The sequence below is a fragment of the Macaca thibetana genome, chromosome 1 (assembly GCF_024542745.1).
Source record: "Macaca thibetana thibetana isolate TM-01 chromosome 1, ASM2454274v1, whole genome shotgun sequence".
NCBI classification, from domain to species: domain Eukaryota; kingdom Metazoa; phylum Chordata; class Mammalia; order Primates; family Cercopithecidae; genus Macaca; species Macaca thibetana.
The window spans coordinates 130,834,798-130,849,600 of NC_065578.1; positions in this window are offsets into that span (position 1 = coordinate 130,834,798).

Sequence of the window (14,803 nt, forward strand, 5' to 3'; positions counted from 1 at the left end):
CTATCCTCAATGTATATGCACCCAACACAGGAGCACACAGGTTCATAAGACAAGTACTTAGAGACCTACAAAGAAGCTTTGGTTATCATAGAATAATGGTGGTAGACTTCAACACCCAGCTGACAGCATTAGATAGATCATCAAGGCAGAACACTGATAAAGGTATTTGGAACTTAAACTTGACACTTGACCAAAAGGACCTAATAAACATTGACAGAACACTCCACCCAAAACCAAAAGAATATACATTCTTCCCTTCTGCACATGTTGCATACTCTAAGATTGGCCACATGCTGAGCCATAAAGTAATTTTTTAAAATTATACTTTAAGTTCTAGGGTACATGTGCACAATGTGCAGGTTTGTTCCATAAGTATACATGTACCACGTTGGTTTGCTGTGCCCATCAACTCATCATTGACATTAGGTATTTCTCCTAATGCTACCCCTCTCCCAGCCCTCAAGCCCCTGAGAGGCCCTGGTGGGTGACGTTCCCTGCCCTGTGTCCAAGTGCTCTCATTGTTCAATTCCCACCTATGAGTGAGAACATTCAGTGTTTGGTTTTCTGTCCTTGTGATAGTTTGCTCAGAATGATGGTTTCCAGATTCATCCATGTCCTTGCAAAGGCATGAACTCATCTTTTTTTATGACTGCATAGTAGTCCATGGTGTATAGGTGCCACATTTTCTTAATCCAGTCTATCATTGATGGACATTTGGGTTAGTTCCAATCTTTGCTATCGTGAATAGTGCCACAATAAACATATGTGTGCATGTGTATTTATAGTAGCATGATTTACAATCCTTTGGGTATATACCCAATAATGGGATCACTGGGTCAAATGGTATTTCTAGTTTTAGATCCTTAAGGAATTGCCACACCGTCTTCCACAATGGTTGAACTAATTTACACTCCAACCAACAGTGTAAAATTGTTCCTATTTCTTCACATCCTCTCCAGCATTTTTTTTCCTGACTTTTCAATGATCACCATTCTAACTGGTGTGAGATAGTATCTCATTGTGATTTTGATTTGCATTTCTCTGATGACCAGTGATTATGAGCATTTTTTCATGTGTCTATTGGCTGCATAGATGTCTTCTTTTGAGAAGTGTCTGTTCATATCGTTTTCCCACTTTTTGATGTTTTTTTTTTTTTTTTTTTTTTTTTTTTGAGACGGAGTCTCACGCTGTTGCCCAGGCTGGAGTGCAGTGGCGCGATCTCGGCTCACTGCAAGCTCCGCCTCCTGGGTTCACACCATTCTCCTGCCTCAGCCTCCTGAGTAGCTAGGACTACAGGCGCCCGCCACCACGCCCGGCTAATTTTTTGTATTTTTAGTAGAGACGGGGTTTCACTGTGGTCTCGATCTCCTGACCTTGTGATCCACCCGCCTCGGCCTCCCAAAGTGCTGGGATTACAGGCTTGAGCCACCGCGCCCGGCCTGGTTTTTTTTTTTCTTGTAAATTTGTTTGAGTTCTGTATACATTCTGGATATTAGCCCTTTGTCAGATGGGTAGATTGCAAAAATCTCCTCCCATTCTGTAGGTTGCCTGTTCACTCTGGTGGTAGTTTCTTTTGCCATGCAAAAGCTCTTTAGCTTAATTAGATCCCATTTGTCAATTTTGGCTTTTGTTGCCATTGCTTTTGGTGTTTCAGACATGAAGTCTTTGCCCATGCCTATGTCCTGAATGGTATTGCCTAGGTTTTCTTCTAGGGTTTTTATGGTTATAGGTCTAACATTTAAGTCTTTAATCCATCTTGAATTAATTTTTGTATAAGGTGTAAGGAAGGGATCCAGTTTCAGCTTTCCACATATAGCTAGCTAGTTTTCCCAGCACCATTTATTAAATAGGGAGTCCTTTCCCTATTGCTTGTTTTTGTCAGGTTTGTCAAAGATCAGATGGCTGTAGATGTGTGGTGTTATTTCTGAGGACTCTGTTCTGTTCCACTGGTCTATAAATCTGTTTTGGTACCAGTACCATGCTCTTCTGGTTACTGTAGTTTCATAGTATAGTATAGTTTGAAGTCAGGTAGCATGATGCCTCCAGCTTTGTTCTTTATGCTTAGGATTGTCTTGGCTATGCGGTCTCTGTTTTGGTTCCATATGAACTTTAAAGTAGTTTTTTCCAATTCTGTGAAGAAAGTCATTGGTAGCTTAATGGGGATGGCATTGAATCAATAAATTACCTTGGGCAGTATGGCCATTTTCACGATATTGATTCTTCCTATCCATGAGCATGGAATGTTCTTCCATTTGTTTGTGTCCTCTTTTATTTCATTGAGCAGTGGTTTGTAGTTCTCCTCGAAGATGTCCTTCACATCCCTTATAAGGTGGATTTCTTTTATTCTCTTTGTAGCAATTGTGAATGTGAGTTCACTCATAATTTGACTGTCTGTTTATCTGTTACTGGTGTATAGGAAGCTTGTGGTTTTGCACATTGATTTTGTATCCTGAGACTTTGCTGAAGTTGCTTATCAGCTTAAGGAGATTTTGGGCTGAGATGATGGGGTTTTCTAAATATACAGTCACATCATCTGTAAACAGGGACAATTTGACTTCCTCTTTTCCTAATTGAATACTCTTTATTTCTTTCTCTTGCCTGATTTCCCTGGCCAGAACTTCCAGCTCTATGTTGAATAGGAGTGGTGAAAGAGCGCATCCTTGTCTTGTGCCGGCTTTCAAAGAGAATGCTTCCAGTTTTGCCCATTAAGTATTATATTGGCTATGTGTTTGTCATAAATAGCTCTTAGTATTTTGAGATACGTTCCATCAATACCTGGTGTATTGGGAGTTTTTAGCATGAAGGGTTGTTGAATTTTGTCAAAGGCCTTTTCTGTATCTATTGAGATAATCATGTTTTTTTTTTTTGTTAGTTCTGTTTATGTGATGGATTATGTTTATTAATTTGCATATGTTGAACCAGCCTTACATCTCAGGGATGAAGCCAACTTGATCGTGGTGGATAAGATTTTTGCTGTGCTGCTGGATTTGGTTTGCCAGTATTTTACTGAAGATTTTCGCATCAATGTTCATCAGGGACATTGGTCTAAAATTCTCTTTCTTTGTGTGTGTGTCTCTGCCAGGCTTTTATCAGGATTATGCTGGCCTTAAAAAATGAGTTAGGGAGGATTCCCTCTTTTTCTCTTGATTGGAATTGTTTCAGAAGGAATGGTACCAGTTCCTCTTTGTACCTCTGGTAGAATTCTGCTGTGAATCCGTCTGGTCCTGGACTGTTTTTGGTTGGTAGACTATTAATTATTGCCTCAATTTCAGAGCCTCTTATTGGTCTATTCAGAGATTCAACTTCTTCCTGGTTTAGTCTTGGGAGGGTGTATGTGTCCAGGAATTTATCCATTTCTTCTAGATTTTCTAGTTCCTTTGTGTAGAGATGTTTATAGTAATCTCTGATGGTAGTTTGTATTTTTGTGGGATTGGTGGTGATATCCCCTTTATTATTTTTTATTGCATCTATTTGATTCTTCTCTCTTTTCTTCTTTATTAGTCTTGCTAGCAGTCTATGAATTTTGTTGATCTTTTCAAAAAACCAACTCCTGGATTCATTGATTTTTTGAAGGTCTTTTTTTGTGTGTGTGTCTCTATCTCATTCAGGTCTGCTCTGATTTCAGTTATTTTTTGCGTTCTGCTGGCTTTTGAGTGTGTTTGCTCTTGCTTCTCTAGTTTTTTTTTGTTTTGTTTTGTTTTGTTTTTTTTGAGACGGAATCTCGCTCTGTCGCCCAGGCTGGAGTGCAGTGGCCGGATCTCAGCTCACTGCAAGCTCCGCCTCCCGGGTTCACGCCATTCTCCTGCCTCAGCCTCCCGAGTAGCTGGGACTACAGGCGCCGGCCCGGCTAGTTTTTTGTATTTTTTTAGTAGAGATGGGGTTTCACCGTGTTAGCCAGGATGGTCTCGATCTCCTGACCTCGTGATCCGCCCGTCTCGGCCTCCCAAAGTGCTGGGATTACAGGCTTGAGCCACGGCGCCCAGCCGCTTCTCTAGTTCTTTTAGTTGTGAGGTTAGGGTGTCGATTTTAGATCTTTCCTGCTTTATCTCGTGAGCATTCCGTGCTATACATTTCCCTCTACACACTGCTTTAAATGTGTCCCGGAGATTCTGGTACATTGTTTCTTTGTTCTCGTTGGTTTCAAAGAACATCTTTATTTCTGCCTTCATTTTATTATTTACTCAGTAGTCATTCAGGAGCAGGTTGTTCAGTTTCCATGTAGTTGTGTGGCTTTGATTGAATTTCTTAATCCTGAGTTCTAATTTGATTGCACTGTGATCTGAGAGTTGTGATTTCTGTTCTTTTACATTTGCTGAGGAGTGTTTTACTTCCAATTATGTGGTCAATTTTAGAATAAATGCGATATTGTGCTGAGAAGAATGTATACACTGTTGATTTGGGATAGAGAGTTCTGTAGACGTCTATTAGGTCTGCTTGGTGCAGAGCTGTCACCCCGGCTGGAGTGCAGTGGTGCGATCTCAGCTCACTGCAAGCTCCACCACCTGTGTTCACACCATTCTCCTGCTTCAGCCTCCTGAGTAGCTGGGACTACAGGTGCCCATCACCATGCCTAGCTAATTTTTTGTATTTTTAGTAGATACAGGGTTTCACCATGTTAGCCAGGATGGTCTTGATCTCCTGACCTTGTGATCTGCCTGCCTCAGCCTCCCAAAGTGCTGGGATTACGGGCCTGAGCCACTGAGCCTTTGTCTCTTTTGATCTTTGCTTTTTTAAAGTCTGTTTTATCAGAGACTAAGATTGTAACCTCTTTTTATTTTTTTTCTTTCCATTTGCTTGGTAGATCCTCCTCCATCCCTTTATTTTGAGCCTATGTGTGTCTCTGCACGTGAGATGGGTCTACTGAATACAGCACACTGATGGGTCTTGACTCTTTATTCAATTTGCCAATCTGTGTCTTTTAATTGGGACATTTAGCCCATTTACATTTAAGGTTAATATTCAGTGTGAATTTGATCCTGTCATTATGATGTTAGCTGGTTATTTTGCCCATTAATTGATGCAGTTTCTTCCTAGCATCAGTGGTCTTTAAAATTTGGCATGTTTTTGGAGTGGCTGGTACCAGGTGTTTAGTGCTTCCTTCAGGAGCTCTCGTAAGGCAGGCCTGGTGGTGACAATATCTCTCAGCATTTGCTTGTCTGTAAAGGATTTTATTTCTCCTTCACTTATGAAGCTTAGTTTGGCTAGATATGAAATTCTGGGTTGAAAATTCTTTTGTTAAAGAATGTTGAATATTGGCCCCCACTCTCTTCTGGCTTGGAGAGTTTCTGCTGAGAGATCTGCTGTTAGTCTGATGGGCTTCCCTTTGTGGGTAACCCTACCTTTCTCTCTGGCTGCCCTTAACATATTTTCCTTCATTTGAACTTTGGTGAATCTGGCAATTATGTGTCTTGGAGTTGCTCTTCTCGAGGAGTATCTTTGTGATGTTCTCTGTATTTCCTGAATTTGAATATTGGCCCGCCTTGCTAGGTTGGAGAAGTTCTCCTGGATAATATCCTGAAGAGTGTTTTCCCACTTGGTTCCATTCTCCCCGTCACTTTCAGGTACACAAATCAAACATAGATTTGGTCTTTTCACATAGTCCCACATATGCAGAATTCACCCATCTTCTGCGTCAGTCACGCTGGGAGCTGCAGACTGGAGCTGTTCCTATTAAGCCATCTTGGGGGATGTCGCAATTTTCAACACATTAAAAAAACCAAAATCATACCAACCACAATCTTGCATCACAGCACAACAAAAATAGAAATCAAGATCAAGAAGAGCTCTCAAAAACTACTATTAAATAGCAATTAAACAATTTCTGGTCCTGAAAGACTTTTGGATAAACAACGAAGTCAGAAATCAAGAAATTGTTCTAACAAATGAAAACAAAGATACTGCATGCCAGAATCTCTGAGACAAAACTAAAACAGAGTTAAGAAGTTAAGAGGAAAGTTTATAGCACTAAATGCCCACATCAAAAAGTTAGAAAGATCTCAAATCAGTAATGTAATCTCACATCTAAAGGAACTAGAAAAATAAGGAAAAAAAAAAAACCCCAAAGCTAGTAGAAGATAAGAAATAACCAAATTCAGAGCTGAACTAAATAAAACTGAGACATGAAAACTATATAGAAGATAAACAAAACAAAAAATTGGTTATTTGAAGGAATAAATAAAATTGGTAGACCACAGGCTAGAATAATACAGGAAAAAAAGGAGAAAAAATCCACATAAACACAATCAGAAATGACAAAGGGGGCATATAAATACAAAAACCAGTCAGAGACTGTTATGACCACCTGTAGGCACATAAACTAGAAAACCTAGAAAAAATGGATAAATTATTGAAAATATGCATTCCCAAAATTGAACCAGGAAGAAATTGAAATTCTGAACAGATCAATAATAAGTTCCAAAGTTGAATCAGTAATAAAAAGGTTGCCAATCAGAAAAAGCCCTGGAGCAGAGCGATCTACAGCTGAATTCTAACAGATGTATAAGGAAAAGCTGGTACCAATTCTTTGAAAACTATTCCAAAAAATTGAGGGGGAGTGATTCTTCCCTAACTAATTCTATAAGAATCATTGTGATATCAAAACCCAGTAGAGACACAGTAAAAAAATAAAATATCAGGCCAATTTCCCTGAAAAATATATATGCGAAAATCCTCAACAAAATATTAGCAAAGTAAATCCAGGAGCATATCAAAAAGCATTATCAAGTAGGCTTTATCCCTGGGACACAAGGTTGGTTCAACATACACAAATCAGTAAATGATTCATCACATAAGCAGAACTAAAAACAAAAACCACAAGACTATCTCAACAGATGCAGAAAAGGCTTTTGATAGAATTCAACATCTCTTCAGGTTAAAAACCCTCAAGAAACTAAGCATTAAAGGATCATACCTCAAAACGATTAGAGGCATCTATGACAAACCCACTGCCAACATCATACTGAATTAAAAAAAGCTTGAAGCATTCCCTGTGAAAACCAGAACAAGGCAGTGATGTCCACTCTCACCACTGCTATTCAACATAATACTGGAAGTCCTAGCCAGAGCAATCAGGAAAGAGAAAGAAATAAAAGGCATTCAAATAAAAAGAGAGGAAGCTTCAAGGTATAAAATCAATGTACAAGAATCAGTTGCATTTCTATATACCAATAAAGTCCAAACTGAGAGCTAAATCAAGAACACAATCACATTCACTATAATCACAAAAAGAATAAAATACTTAGGAATATAGCTAACCAGGAAAGTGAAAGATCTCTACAACAAGAATTATGAAACACTGCTAAAAAAATCAGAGGTGATACAACCAAATGTGCAAATATTTCATGCTCATGGATTGAAAGAATTAATGTTGCTAAAATTATCATATTGCTGAAAGCAATTCAGAGATTCAGAGCTATTCCTATCAAAGTACCAATGAGATTTTTTCACAGAACTTGATAAAAGTATTCTAAAATTCATATGGAATAAAAAAAGAGTTTGAACAGCCAAAGCAATCTTAAGAAAAAAGAACAAAGCTGGAAGCACCACACTATCTGACTTCAAACTATAGTACAAGGCTACAGTAACGAAACAGCATGGTACTAGCAAAAAAACAGACATGTAGATCAATGAACAGGTTAGAGAACCCAGAAATAAAGCTGCACACCTTACAACCATCTGATTTTTGACAATGTCAACAGTAAGAAGCAATGGGGTGAAGACTCCCTACTCAATAAATGGTGCTGGGCTAACTGGCCAGCCATATGCAGAACATTGAAAATTGACCTCTTCCTTTCACCACATACAAAAGTTAACTCAAGATGGATTAAAGACTTAAATGTAAAACCTAAAACTACAGAAACCTTAGAAGAAAACCTATGAAATTTCATTCTGGACATAGGCCCTAGCAACGATTTCATGATGAAAACTTCAAAAGAAACTGCAATGAAAACAAAAATTAAATGGAACTTAATTAAACTAAAGAGCTTCTGCACAGCAAACGAAATTTTCAACACAGTAAATAGACAACTTATAGAATAGAAGAAAATACTTGCAAACTATGCATCTGACAAAGGTCTAATACCCGGCATAGATAAGGAACTTAAATTAACAAGCAAAAAAACACAATCTCATTAAAAAACAGGCAAAGAAATTCAACAGACACTTCTCAAAAGAAGACATACACATAGCCAACAAGCATATTTGAAAATGCTCAACATCACTAATCATAAGAGAAATGCAAATCAAAACCACAATGAGATGTCATCTCATACCACTCAGAATGGCTATTATTAAAATGTCAAAAAATAACAGATGCTAGCAAGGTTGCAGAGAAAAGAGAATACTTACACTCTGCTGGTGGGAATGTAAATTAGTTCAGTAAATTAGTTCAAACTGTGAAGCGCAGTTTGGAGATTTCTCAAAGAACTTAAAATAGAACTTAAAAACTACCTATGGCTACTATGCTAATTACCTGTGTGACAAAACATTCCGTACACCAAACTCCCACAACGTGCGATTTACCCATGTAACAAACCTTCACATGTAGCTGCCGAACCTAAAATAAGAGTTGGAAAAAAATAATTTTTCAAAATCTATCTGCTCTTTAATGGGCACGTAGTATATTTCTAGCTTGAGACTTTTTAAATAAAATCTATTTTTTTAAATGTGTTTTGTTGTTCATTTGCTTGTGTTTAGTTACCAGCTTGGAATAATTCAAACTGGGGTGAAGTAATATCTCATTGTGGTTTTGATTTGCATTTCCCTACTGATTAGTCATGTTGAGCAGATTATATTTACCTATTGGTCATTTGTATGCCTTCTTTTGAGAATTGTCTAATCAGGTCTTTTGCCCTTTAAAATTTAAATAACTTACTTTTTGCCATTGAATGGTTTGAGTTCCTTATATATTCTGGATATTAATCCCTTTGGATACATAATTTGCAGATATTTTCTACCGTTCTGTAGCTTATTTCCTTTGCTGTGCAGAGCTTCTTAGTTTGATAAAATTTCATTTGTCTAGTTTGTTTTTTATTACCAGTGCTTTTGAGGTCTTATCCAAAATCCTTTCCCAGACAAACATGAAGTATTCCCCTATATTTTCTTCATGTGGTTTCACAATTTTGGTTCTTACATTTAAGTCTTTAACCGATCTTCATTTGATTTTGTATATGGTGAGATATAGGGCTCTAGTTTTGTTCTTCTGCATATGGATATTCATTTTTTCCCAGCACTATTAATTGAAGAGACTGTTCTGTCCCCAGTGTGTGTCTTGGCACTTTTGTTAAAAATCAGTTGGCTGTAAAGGCAGGGATTTATTTCTGGTTTATATATTCTGTTCCACTGATCTATGTATCTGTTTTTATACCAGTACCATGCTGTTTTGGTTACTACAGTTTTGTAGTATCTTTTGAAATCAGGTAGTGTGATTTCTTTGCCCTTTTTTGCTCAAGATTACTTTGGCTTTTGGGGTGTTTGGTGGTTCAACATTAATTTAGAATCATCTTTTCTATTTCTATGAAGTGTGTCATTGGTATTTTGATAGAAATTACATTGAATCTGTAGATTGCTTTGGGTAGTATGGACATTTTAACCATGTCAATTATTTCAATCTGTGAACATAAAATATATGATTTGGCCCTGTGTCCCCACCCAAATCTCATTTTGTAGCCCGTATAATTCCCATGTGTTGTGGGAGGGACCTGATGGGAGATAATTGAATCATGGGGACAAGTCTTTCCTGTGCTGTTCTCATGTTAGTGAATGAGTCTCATGAGATATGATAGTCTTAAAAACAGGAGTGTCCATGCACAAGCGCTCTTCTCTCTTGCCGCTGCCATGAAAGAAGTGCCTTTCACCTTCTGGCATGATTGTGAGGTCTCCCTAGCTACGTGGAACTGAGAGTCCAATAAACCTCTTTCTTTTGTAAATTGTCTAGTCTCAGATATGTCTTTATTAGCAGGATGAAAATGGACTCGTACAAAACACTTTTCCAATAATTTCTGTCCTTTTCAATTTCTTTCATCAGCGTTTTATAGATTTTTTTTTGTAGAGTTTTTACCTCCTTTGTTACATTTATTCTTAAGTATCTTATATTTTGTAGCTATTGTACAGGGAATTGTTTTCTTGATTTATTTTTCAGATATTCTGATGTTGTTGAATGGAAATACTACTGATTTTTGTATATGCATTTTGTATCCTGAAATTGTACTGAATTTATTAGTGCTCATGGCTTTTTGATGAAGTAATTAGTATTTTATGTATATAAAGTTGTGGCATCTGCAAACAGGGATAATTTGACTTCCTTCTTTTTAATTGTATGCCTTATATTTCTTTCTCTTGCCTAATTGCCTTGGCTAGGAGTTCCAGTACAATGTTGACTAGAAGTAGTGAAAGTGGGCATCCTTGCTTAGTTCCAGATTTTAGAGAAAATTCTTTCATCTTTTCCCCATTTTGTTTTATATTAGCTGTGGGTTTCTCATATGTGACTTTTATTGTGTTTAGGTATGTTCCTTATATACCTAATTTGTTGATAACTTTTATCATAGTGGGATGTTGAATTCTATCAAATGCTTTCTCTGTTTTTATTGAAATGATTATGTGGTCTTGTCCTTTATTCTATTAATATGATGCAGTACATTTATTGATTTGAATACTTTGAATCATCCTTGCATCCCTGGAATGAATGCCATTTGATTATAATGACTGATCTTTTAAATATTCTGTTAAATTTAGTTTAGTAGCATTTTCTTGAGGATTTTTGCATGCATTTTATTAGGGATATGGGCCTGTAGTTTTTCTTATTTTAGTTTTTTGAGAAAGGGTTTCACTCTGTCTCCCAGGCTGGAGTGCAGTGGCACAATCACATCTCACCACAGCCTCAAGCCCCTGGGCTTGGGTGATCTTCCAACCTTAGCCTCCTGAGTAGCTAGGACTACAGGCGCCCATCATGTTTTGCTAATATTTGTACTTTTTTTAGAGACAAGGTTTCATCAGGTTGACAGGCTGGTCTTGAACTCCTGGGCTCAAGTGATCCACCCTCCTTGGCCTCCCAAAGTGCTAGGATTACAGGCATGAGCCACCACTTCTGTCCTGTAGTTTTCTTTTTTGTTTTTGATGTATCATCTAGTTTTTATATCAGGTTAATGAATGTTAGTCTCAAATAATAAGTCTGGACAAATTTACCCTTATCCACTTTTGGGGGGATAGTTTGAGAAGAATAGGTGTTAGTTATTTGTAAAATATTTGGTAGAATTCAGCATCAAGGTCGTCAGCTCCTGTGCTTTCTTTAATGGGAGACTTTAAACTATTGTTTCAATCTTGTCACTCATTATTGGCCTGTTCGAGTTTTCTGTTTCTTCATGATTCAATCTTGTGGTTGTATGAGCCCAGGCATTTATCTATTTCTTCTAAGTTTTATAATTTGCTTTCATATAGTTGTTCATAATGGTCTCTTATGATCCTTTATATTTATATTATATTATTTGTAATGTCTCCTTTTACATCTCTGATTTCATTTTTTGGATTCTTCTCTTTTTTCTTAATTTGTCTAGTTGAAAGTTTGTCAGATTTTGTTTTTGTTTTTGTTTTTAATTTTTGAGACAGAGTCTAGTTCCGTTGCACAGGTTGGAGTGCAGTGGCACAATCTTGGCTCACTGCAACCTCTGCCTCCCAGGCTCAAGTGATTCTCCTGATTCAGCCTCCCTAGTAGCTGGGATTACAGGGCCCTGCCACCACACTCAGCTAATTTTTGTATTTTTATTAGAGATGGGGTTTCACCATATTGGTCAGGCTGGTCTCGAACTCCTAATAAGTGATCGACCCTCCTTGGCCTCCCAAAGTGCTGAGATTACAGTTGTGAGCCACTGTGCTTGGCCGGGTATTTTATCTTTTGAAAAAGTCAACTCTTCTTTTGTTATTCTTTTGTGTTGTTTTTTAAGGCTCTATTTCATTTATTTCTGTTTTTACATTTATCGTTGCTTCTCTTCTACTAGTTTTGGCTTGATGTTGTTTTTCTAGTTCCTTAAGGAACAACATGAGGTTATCTGAAATCTTTCTACTTTTTAAATGTAAGCCTTTATTACTCTATGCTTTCCTCTTAGAAATGCTTTTGTTGTATTCCATAGGTTTTTGTGTGTTGTGTTCCCATTTCCATTTTTCTCAAGAAATATTAAAATTTTCTTTTTGAATCTTTTTTTCACAGAACCACTGGTTGTTCAGGTGTATGTTGTCTAATTTCCATGTATTTGTACAGTTTCCAAAGTTCCTGCTCCTATTGATTTCTAATTCTATACCACTATTGTTGGAAAAACAATTTTTGATTTTTAATTTTTGAATTTGTTAAGACTTTTACTGTGGCTTAACATAAGATATATCCTGGAGAATGTTCCATGTACTGTGGAGAAGAAGGTGTATTCTGCAACTGCTGGATAGAATGTTCTTTAAACATCTATTAGATTCATTTGGTCAGGAGTTCAGTTTAACTCTCATTTTTTATTGATATTCTGTCTGGATGGTCTGTTTATCACTGAAGATAGGATGTTCAAGTCTTACGCTATTATTGTATTTTACTCTATCTCTCCCTGTAGGCCTATTAGCATGTGCTTTATATATTTGCATGTCCAATTGTTGGGTACATATATATTTATAATTGTTATATTCTCTTTCTGTATTGACCCCTGTATCAGTATGCAATTAGCATAGTTGTCTCTTTTTACAGATTTTTTTTTTTTTGCTTAAAGCCTATTATGTCTGATATGAGTATAGCTACTTCTGATCCATTTTGCTTTCCATTTGTGTGGAATATCTTTTTTTATCCCTTCACTTTCAGTCTATTTGTGTTCTTCTGGGTGAAGTGAGGCTTTTATAGGCAGCATATAGTTGAGTCTTTTAAAAAATCAATTTAGCTACTGTATGTTGTTTAATAGGAAAATTTAATCCATTTACATTCAAGGTAACTACCAATAGGTAAGGACGTGCTTCTGACATTTTATTACTTCTTTCCTAGTTATTTTGTAGATCCTTCCTTCTTTTCTACCACTCTTGCTATATCCTTTTGTGGATAAGTGACATTCTCCAGTATTATGTTTTGATTCCCTGCTTTTTATCTTTAGTGTATCTATTATAGGTTTTACTTTGTGGTTATCATGCGGCTTTGAAATACATATTTTGTTTATACCGTGTTGTTTTATTTTGTTTTAAAATTTCCTACTTTTATTTTAAGTCCAGGGGTACATGTCCAGGATGTATAGGCTTATTGCATAGGAAAACGTGTGCCATGGTGGTTTACTGCACAGATCATCCCATCACCCAGGCATCAACCCCAGCATCCATTAGCTATTCTTCCTGATCTTCTCCCTCCTCTCATCCACCACACTCAGGCCCCAGTGTGTGTTGCTCCCCACTATGTGTCCATGTGTAACAAGTTATTTTAAGCTAATAAGAACTTAACTTTGATCAGAAAAGAAAGGAAACAGAAGATGGCCGAATAAGAACAGCTCCAGTCTCCAGCTCCCAGCCCGAGTGACACAGAGGATGGGTGATTTCTGCATTTTCAACTGAGGTACCGGGTTCATCTCACTAGGGAGTGCCAGACAATCGGTGCTGGTCAGCTGCTGCAGCCTCACCAGCCAGAGCTGAAGCAGGGCGAGGTATGGCCTCACATGGGAAGTGCAAGGGGGAAGGGAATCCCTTTTCCTAAACAGGGGAATTGAGACACACAACACCTGGAAAATTGGGTAACTCCCACCCCAATACTGTGCTTTACCAAGGGTCTTAGCAAACGGCACACCAGGAGATTATATTCCACACCTGGTCGGGAGGGTCCCATGCCCAGGGAGCCTCCCTCATTGCTAGCACAGCAGTCTGCGATATAAGGGCAAGGCAGCAGTGAGGCTGGGGGATGGGCACCCGCCATTGCTGAGGCTTAAGTAGGTAAACAAAGCTGCTGGGAAGCTCGAACTGGTTGGAGCCCACCGCAGCTCAAGGAGGCCTGCCTGTCTCTGTAGACTCCACCTCTGGGGACAGGGCATAGCTAAACAACAACAACAAAAAGCAGCAGAAACCTCTGCAGATGCAAACAACCCTGTCTGACAGCTTTGAAGAGAGCAGTGGATCTCCCAAAATGGAGGTTGAGATCTGAGAACGGACAGACTGCAGGCTCAAGTGGGTCCTTGACCCCTAAGTAGCCTAACTGGGAGACATCCCCCACTAGGGGCAGACTGACACCACACACATCACACGGCGGGGTACACCCCTGAGACGAAGCTTCCAAAGCAAGAATCAGACAGGTACACTCACTGTTCAGCAATATTCTATCTTCTGCAGCCTCTGCTGCTGATGCCCAGGCAAACAGCATCTGGAGCGGACCTCAAGCAATCTCCAACAGACCTACAGCTGAAGGTCCTGACTGTTGGAAGGAAAACTAACAAACAGAAAGGACACCCACACAAAAACCCCATCAGTATGTCACCAGCATCAAAAACCAAAGGCAGATAAAACCACAAAGATGGGGAAAAAGCAGGGCAGAAAAGCTGGAAATTAAAAAAATCAGAGCGTATCTCCTTCTCCAAAGGAACACAGCTCATCGCCAGCAATGGAACAAAACTGGACGGAGAATGATGATGATGAGTTGAGAGAAGAAGGCTTCAGTCCATCAAACTTCTCAAAACTAAAGGAGGAACTACATACCCAGCGCAAAGAAACTAAAAATCTTGAAAAAAGAATGGAAGAATGGATAGCTAGAATAATCAATGCAGAGAAGGCCATAAATGAACTGATATAGATGAAAACCAAGAAACGAGAAATA